Source organism: Centrocercus urophasianus, unplaced genomic scaffold (assembly GCF_019232065.1).
Source record: "Centrocercus urophasianus isolate 14NV4802_14NV808 unplaced genomic scaffold, USGS_Curo_1.0 seq_9, whole genome shotgun sequence".
NCBI lineage: Eukaryota > Metazoa > Chordata > Aves > Galliformes > Phasianidae > Centrocercus > Centrocercus urophasianus.
In genome coordinates, this window is record NW_024885532.1 from 13215304 (window position 1) to 13224936 (window position 9633).

Below are 9633 nucleotides of genomic sequence, written 5' to 3' on the forward strand. Positions count from 1 at the left end.
TTCCTTCCTTCCTTCCTTCCTTCCTTCCTTCCTTCCTTCCTTCCTTCCTTCTTCCAACTCTGTAGAAAAGCTTAAAATTAAATAAATGCTAAAGAAGAATCAAGGCACTGTGATTTTTTTTTTTCCTGACTTTCAGTAGGCATATGCTATCTTGCATTTTCACAAATGCATTTATGGAGGAAAAAAGGAATTAATGAAGGGCTTGCATCTCCCTGGTTCCTTTGCAAGTGCAGATTATACTGAAGAGACCAATAAAACTACTATAGCATTTGTGGACAAAATACCACATATTTTCCACAGACTGAATCCAGCAGAGCAATTTAGTTTGTTCTATTTTATTGCTTAATTTCCTTGTTTGTCTTGTTTTTCTGGGCTGCTAGAAAAAATATTCTTCTAATGAAAAATGTTTGCTTTTTTTTTTTTTTTTCTTCAACAAAGATTTCATTATTAGTTGACAGATACGCTTCCTGAAATATACCATGAACTAGAACCCACATACACATACAATATCTGCTTACAATTACTTGTCATCGGTTCAGGATGCTCGTAGCACAGGTCCTTTGGGAGTCATTTCTTAAGGGTGAAGGGGTCCAGGAAGCCTGGACGCTCCTCAAGATGGAAAACTTAAAGGCACAAGAACAGGCTGTCTCTGAGTGCCATAAGGAGAGCAGTGGGAGAAGATGACCAGTGTGGACGAGCCAGGAATTACTGTTGAGACTCAAGGAGAAAAAGAGAGTCTACATCCTCTGGAAGAAGGGACAGGCTACTTGGGGAGACTACAAGGAAGTAGGTAAGGTATGCAGGGAGGAAGTTAGGAAGGCAAAAGCCCAACTTGAACTCAGGTTGGCCAACTGCAGTGAAAGAGAATAAAAAATCCTTTTTTCCACTGGCAAAAGAAGAACCAAGGAGAATCTTCATCCTATACTTGATACAGCAGGGAATGTGGCTACTGAGGATAAGGAGAAGGCTGAGGTCCTCAATGCCTTCTTTACATCTGCCTTTAATAGCCAGACCAGTTATCCTCCGGGCATTTTACGCCCTGATCTGGAAGCCTGGGATGCTACTCAGAATATACCCACAGCGATTCAGGTGGTGACAGTTGGAGAGCTCCTTCTGCATCTGGACTACACAAGTCCATGGGATCAGCTGGGCTACACCATCGGGTGCTGAGGGAGCTGGCAGGGGTGACTGCTGAGCCCCTCTCGGACATCTATCAGCGCTCCTGGTTAACTGGAGAGGTCCCAAAGGATTGGAGGCTCACTGATATGACTCCCATCTACAAGAAGGGCTGTAAGGAGGATCCAGGGAACTACAGGCCTGTCAGCCTGACCTTGGTAGCGGGGAAAGTTATGGAGCAAATCATCTTAGGTAAGATCATACAGCACATGTATGGTGTCCAAGGGATCAGGCCCAGCCAGCACGGGTTCATTAAAGGCAGGTCGTGCTTGACCAACCTCATCTCCTTCTATGACTGGGTGACCAGTCTGGTAGATGAGGGAAGGGCTGTTGATGTAGTCTTCCTAGACTTCAGCAAAGCCTTTGACACAGTCTCTCACAGGCTTCATCTGGGGAAACTGGCTGCCTGTGGCCTGGACAGGTATACCCTTCTTTGGGTAAGGAACTGGCTAGAGGGCAGTGCCCAGCGGGTAGTGGTGAATGGAGTTAAGCCCACCTGGCAACCCGTTTCAAGTGGTGTCCCCCAGGGCTCGGTACTGGGGCCCATCTTGTTTAATATCTTCACTGATAACCTAGGTGAGGGGATTGAGTGTACCCTCAGTAAGTTTGCAGATGATACCAAGGTGATGTCAATCTGCCTGACGGTAGGGAGGCCCTTCAGAGGGATTTAGACAGTCTGGATCACTGGGCTGAGGTGGTATATGGTAGAATGATTTCTTTTCCTGTGATAAATTAATTAGACATAAGGATAGAACCTTCTTTTTTCTGAGTGGGACAATAAGACTAGAGAATATATATAAATACTCTCTCTCTCTCTCTCTCTCTCTTAGTTGTGAATGTTTAAAAAAAATGTGATTCAGAAGGTAATCAAAATGTTTTTGATCTTACATCCTATTTTATTTATAATCTTCCATTTTGCTTAGTATTTTCTATTTCATGCATTAATGAAATAGTAATGAATGCAGATGAGATTATACTTACAGTTCACCTTTGCATTCATCACAGAGTGACAAATCATGATCCACCTTATCTGTGGATCTCATTCTGTAAGCAAATTGCCATGTATGGTATTTTGGTGCTGCATGACTGTACTTGATTTGTAAATCAGGTCAACATTATAGGCCATATTCAGACCATTCTATGGTTGTAACTTTGTTTTGAATTGTTATTTACCGTTACTTAGTATTTATTTTTCAGTATTTTATTTGCTATCTAATTTGTTTTAAAAAGCTCCTTCATACTGAGCTACAATCCTTGTTAAAATTCACAGCTGTCTTCTCTTTACCTATATTCTAGTCAATTGGTCTATAACAGTATAGTATGACAAACTGTTAATGAACCTTTATCAATCTGATGTTATAGGATGCTTTTGAATTTTTAAACTGCTACAATCATACTCTTGGTGGAGCTTTTGTTTTATTTATCCGATTTTGCCATGTATTGGTATGCAGTTTCAATGTCAGTAGAGGAAAAATGATCTAATAAATCTTACTGTTTTTCAAAGAGAGAATTGTGTCGTACACAATATCATAAATAAAAAACCATTTATTTCCGCATCCAAAAATGTATTTCTACAGTGACTATTACTTTCATTTTTAATATTTGTAAAACACAATTTTTTAGAAAAATGTCTACTTAACTGCCAAAATTCATTGCTTTAGAAGAAGATATTGGAACTACTTCAGGAAAACTGAAAACTTGAAACTATGAGAAAGAAATATTTAAATATATGCATAAAATGTTACCTAATGTTTTAAATGAAAGCGCCAAAGAGTGTGGAACTTTTCTTTCTCACAGGTTTTTTGCCGTGTTTTGTGCTAGAGGAATCTTATTTCTTTTCATTGAGCAAGGCAGTTCTTAGCCAAAAATCAAAAAGCCACCCTATTTTCATGCACATAAAAAGAGTTAGTACTGAAGATTAGAGGATGTGTCAGGATTTTTTTTCAGAAATGATTCAGTTTTTTTTCATTTAATCAAATCCTCACTGAGCAAGAAGAAACCTAATTGAATATCCAAATATTTGCATACTTACCTATAGATTGCTAAACATGGAAGCTAATGTTTCCACACTGAGTATTCTTGGTATTTCTCTTTCAATTGTTCACTGAAGCATACAAGTGAGTACCCTAACCACCAGTTGAAGAGTTATGGTTCATTTTTATCCTAGTTTATGTTTAATATATTAAGAAATTGGAACAGCTTTAACATAAGAGAACGAGTTCACCCAACAGTCACTAACACTGCAAAATGCTTTCTATCCTAGTGCTCTTAGCGCTTGGGAAATTGTTTCTCAGTACTACCTGTGAAAGAAAAGAAACAGCTTTAAATCTCCTCAGGCAGACAAAGAAGACATGGGCCAAGGACAGACTAACTCCACGTGACTTTGCACAGCAATAAGGAAGTGTGCTAGATCACTCCAATGTATCAGTAATTAAAAGGATCATAGAATGAGATATTTTCTGTGTTAAAAGGAAGCAAAATCAATCAATCAATCAATCAATCAATCAATCAATCAATCACTGTATTCAGCTTGCTCTTTAATTTTATACTGAATTTATTTGAATAACCTTTTTTAATTAAATAGATAAAACAAGTCATAAATTTTACTAGGATTTAAAATCTGTTTACATGCTATTATGTAGGATCTCTCTGGGAACAGTTTTGACTTTCATAAACTGAGAACAACAGAAATTGATATAAGTTCACTGAAGTGTAAGTGCAATGGAGTGTGAGAAGAAAAATATACATAAATATTAATTTAATTTTTTTTAACCCTATAAGCTGTTAAAAACACAAACTGCTTATATCTAAATTGGTTAAGAGGAGCTTTAAATGCACACTGTAAATACATACTTAACTAGTTTATTATATAAATATGTATGTAAGAAATATACTGTTTGTAAATAAATAATATCACTGAAAACTTTGTGTGAGATTAAAACTCAGTGAAAAAAAATAAGAAAGTGGAATGATAAAGAGGTGCAAAAAACATTGTCTACTGCATAATTTCAATCTGATAATTGTGGTTTCATAAGATAAATTTCCTATTCTGACATGTGAACACCCACACAGTTAAGAAAGAAAAAAAATAAAATGAAGAACTGAGTTTTGCATTAAGGAAGGAGGTGTAGGAGTCTGCACATTGTTTCTGCTCAGGTGTCAGCCACCAGAAAACTTCAGTCTTCAGAGTAGATGCGATTCGTTATATTTCCTGCACTTGGGAAATTTTAAAATTATATTTTCATTTTCCTTCCTAGGAGATGAAGGGAATCTTTTTTCAGCAAATAATGAACAATAGGTTACAACACTGAAAATAACCAATATATAATGTCATTTTTTGCCTTTACCAAATTGAAAAGAAAAAAGAAAGCAAAAAAACACATACTACTAATGTACCCAAGAAACAAACCAAGGAAAAGAAAGCTGTATAATCAAATCAACTATCTGAAGTTCTGCAGACAATTCAGTAACATTTTAAGAATTCTCAGGTGTGTAAAGACGAAGAAGGTAAGACTGATCTATGTATTAGTCATGGATCTGCAGTGAGTGATTCATTACCCCTCAAAACACTGATCTTGTCAGTATAATTTGTTGTGCTTTTATCTGTGCATGACAATTCAGTGATCCATTACTTCTTATTTCTGATTCATCTGCATTGTTCTTTTGAAGTTGTCAACAGTTTACGGGCTGGTTTGGCCCAGTTCCGTGACCAGCGGGGCGGAGGGATCTGCGAATCCGCGCCTCCATAAAAGGGAAACAGGGGACCCCAAAATATTTGAAAATAACGGCAACAATCTGAGGTGGAACAAACTGATTTACTAAGTATAGTATTAGCAAAGTACAATCAGAGAGAGAGAGTTTGTGTGAATGGTAGATAGACCTCACCACAATGCTGAGGTGAGAAGTGCAGTCCAGTTGAGTGAATCAAGAAAAGCAGATGGCAAAGCGCAGATGGCGAAGAGCAGGCGAAGAAGAAGGAATCAGGTGACCTTGCCAGGAGTTATATCTCCTCGCTGACTGCATAGCCTCATGGGGTAATGTAGTTCTTCTCCGTCGGACAAACATTCGGAACTCGAGCATCAGAAATCAACCCCCCCCAGTGCATTACATGATGTTATGGTGTGGAATACTGATAATCAAAAATCATAAAACCATGACAATGGAATTTTCAGCTTATCATGCAATTATAGAACTACCTGGGTACAAAAGGACCTCAAAGATCATTTAGTTTCAACCCCTCTGCTGTGGGCAGGGTCACCAACCACAGGCTGTCCAAAACCGCATCCAGCCAGCTCTTGAATGCCTCCAGGGATGGGGCATCCACAATCTCCTAGGACAACCTGTCCTAGTGCATCACTACCCTCTGAGTGAAAATTTTCTCTTAATATCTAACCTAAATCTTCCCAACATTGGTTTAAAACCATTCCCTCATGTCCTATCACTATTCACTCTCATTAACAGTTGTTCCCCAACATGTTTATACGCTTCTTTCAAATATTGGAAAGCCACAATGAGTTCTCCCCAGAGCCTTCTCTTCTCCAAGCTAAACAAACCCTGTTCCCTCAACCTCTCCTAATAGGAGAGGTCCTCCAGCCCTCTGATCATCTTAGTGGCCCTCCTCTGGACCCACTCCGAGAGCTCCACGTCATTCCTGTACTTGGGCCCCAGGCCTGGATGAAGTGCTTCAGGTGGGGCCTCACAAGAACTGAGTAAAGGGGAACAATCACCTCCCTTTCACTGCTGGCCACCCCTTTTCTAAAGCAGCCCAGAACATGGTTAGCCTTCGGGTTGCAAGCGCACTCTGCTGGCTCATGTCCAGCTTCTCATCCACCAGGACCTCCAAGTTCTTCTCCGGAGGGCTGCTCTCAAGTAGTTCTTTTTCCAGTCTGCATAAATACCTGGGATTACCCTGGCCCAAGTGCAACACCCTGTTCAACCTCATTAGGTTTTCATGGGCCCACTTGTCCAGCCTGCAATATGCTATGGAAAACAAAATGAGGAAAAAAAATTAACATGAATGCCCCCTCAACAAAACAAAACAACAGCAACAAACAAATAAAAAACAATTTAAAGACAATTAAGCTTTTAAATATATTTATTATCATGAATGTTTAAGTTAATTCTACATGCTTTTGAACTTAAATATAACACACATTTTTCTTAGATTAGCATAATATAAAAAAATTAGAATTGTACTAGGCAACCTTAGTGATTTTAAGAAGGCAGTCATCCCTGTAGATCTTACAAACGTCTTTTATCTGGAGTGATGAACAGCAGCTCACATACGCTGGTAAGTGATCTGTCTGTTCACAGTATTCATACTTTGATTATCCATTACTGCAGTTCCAACTATAACTTGTAAGAGGTATATGTAAAATACTGTATTTACCAATGTTGAGAGGATAAGAACTTTGAAAGTAGAATTTACATTTAATATATCTCATTCAAGTTGATACTTTCCTTTTTTTTCTTTTCATCATTTCCTTTAGATGAATGGGAAAGAACAAGCAGATTAACAAATGGAAACTTGTGATAGATCCTCAGTTTTCAGTGAAAAAATGAGGAGATAAATATATCTGATTAAAAATCAGATGACTATAATTGACCTAATCATTGTAGGTTTCTTTTATAGCTAATGATGACACTTCTAAAGTACAATTTAATTCACTTTGAAGTGGAAATCTTAAGTGAAAATTTTCACGTTGCAAATTTACCTGTTTATTTTATTACATGGACTCACGTGTTCAAAAAGAAACAAGCATATAGTCTCTCTTCTGCAGCCATTTACTGAAACATGTCCTAAAATTCATACCTACTTTTTGTGTATATAAGCCAAGAAATTTACGCTGTTTTGTAAAGATTCCACTGGCTTGTATTCCAAGACTGCGAGTAAGAAATTGTGACACTGACTACAGCTGATGTTGAGCATAAAAACATAAAGCCAGGTGAAACTTTCCCTTTGACCTCAACTAAGTGAAATACATATTTTTTTTAATGGAAACAATTTAATTAGTAGATGCTGTTACACTCCACTGTCATTTTCACTTGTACATTTCTGCTGCAACAATATGAACTTTTATTTGCACCCCTCAATCATCCTGTAAAGACAATGTAAATATATTACTCCCATATCTGCTCTGAATTAGATTTAACAGATTGCAAAAATAAAGAAAATGAAGATACAGCACAGGATGTTCCTCATTTTATGTCATTTTCTCCAGTAGTGAAATTATCATTAAAGGTAGTCAGATTAAGGTCTCTTTCTGTTCAATTCAGCATATATGTGTTAAGGTAAGTTTTATCCCTCCTTTTAAAGTAAATTAAACTGAATTCTAGATAAGCCTGCATCTCTCCATTGACTCTAAAGGAGTTACTAACTGAAATGAGGATATCTATTCTTCAGCTGAATACATCCAACAGAACTAACTGAATCATAGAGTCATAGAATAGTAGAGGAGAGAAGGGACTTTTGGAGTTCATCCAGTCCTCCTCAAGCAAAATCATCCAAAGCAGATTTTCCAAGACCACATTCAGACAGCTTGGAAATATCTCCAATAGTGGAGACCCCACAAGCTCCTTGGACATCCTGTTCCAGTATTTACTCACACTCACAGCAAAAACATGTTTCTTGTATTTCAGTTTGTGCCCGTTGTCTCTTGTTCTGTCACTGAGCACCAACCACCTAAAAGAGCTGACTTCACTCTTCCTTACATACTCCCATCATATACACTGATGAACTAATCCATGAGCCTTGTCTTCTCTCTCAACAGTCATAGCTCTCAACCTTCACTCATGTGAGTTTCTCCAATCCGTTAATTATCTTTGTAGCCCTGTGTTGGACTCCAGACAAAGAAACTGTAAGGTGTTTGATAAATAGAAAGAAATATTTTCAGATGTTCTACTAGAGTCCATCAATTAGTGAGATTATCTACCACCAAGGAGTATCTGTACTGCAGATACAAATAACCCTTCAAAGGTAGTAGCTTTTCTGAATCTACTCATTTTTTTCTTCATTCTGTCCTCTATAGAGCTTTTTTGTCTTTTTTTTTTTTTTTTTGTATACTTCTTATAGAAGAGGTTTAAATTTATCTTTAACAATTAATTTATCAATTACCTTTCAATTTTGATTCACTTTTCAATTTTTCCTTAAATAAATACAAATTATTATTCAAATGAGTTGCTAGAATTTCTGAATCATTTTCTCTTTGTACTCTTTCTGGCTTTATATATTTTTTATAATGCAAGTCTTTAGTTCGCAAAGCATTTTCATGTTGTTACACCATGCTAAATCTTTTAATTATACAGTTCAAATTTTTGGGGGCTGACCTCAAGAACTTATTTTCTATGGCTATGTTCTTTCACATATATGTATGGCAATGACTTCAGTAAATAATATTAATTACATTATTTATGGAAGAAGAAAGTAGCAGTATGTTATGAAACATCTCTTTACTCACTGCACTTGGACTATTTTGCACTAGGAGAGCTGAGTTGATATACTACTGAGCCTGGCTGGCTGGAGTTAATCTTTTTGTAGCAGTCCATACAGTGCCGTACTTCCAATTTGTAACTAAAACAGCACTGATAACAGCGCACTGGTGTTTTCTTTTTACCACTCTGTTTCTGCAGAATGTAGATGCAAGGTACACGAGAAACTAGAAGGAGACACAACCTGGGACAGTTGACTCAAATTGGCCAAGTATATTATCTGTATCACAAGACATCATGCCCAATAGTGAAATCTTGGGGAAAGAAGAAAGAAGTGGGGACAATTTTGATTGTTACACCTGTCTTTCCAAGTAACCATTACATGTGTAGAAGTCATGTATTCAGAATTCAAGTGGCTAAGAATCATAGAACACTTTGGAATTTAAACACTATGTATATGCTATCTTTGGTAGAAGTAACAAAAAGAACCTTAAAATGGTGGAAAAAAAATCCTTAAAGCTGGTGAAATATAATAAAAAACACATTGATATAAACTCAAACTCTTATTTAAAAAAATCACTCTATACTAACCCTTACACAAATATTCCAAGATATTTTAGTTGGTTTGTAAATCAAACAAGCCTTTTATTAACTTTTTTTTTTTTTTTTTTTTTTTTTTTGTGTGAGTATTTTCTGGCCTACTGTTTTATTTTACTGAAATCCTTTTTTTCATCATTCAACTGTTACTGCTCATGAGTAAGGCATTATCAAATTTGGAATTAAGAATGATGATATTTATGTGGGGGTGTCATGGAAACTTTGCCTTAGTCCCATCTTTGATGAGTATAATGCCAAATATTACTGCTTTAGATAAAGCCTTGATATGACTAGATTGGCAGATTTAAGATGGAAATGAAACTCCAGCTTAGCATGCTAAATTAACCACAGTAGGTTCTTAAAACACTGAAGCCATGGACCAGAGGTAAAAAATGCATTGCCCAGTGTATCTATTCCTAGTGTTAGAAAATA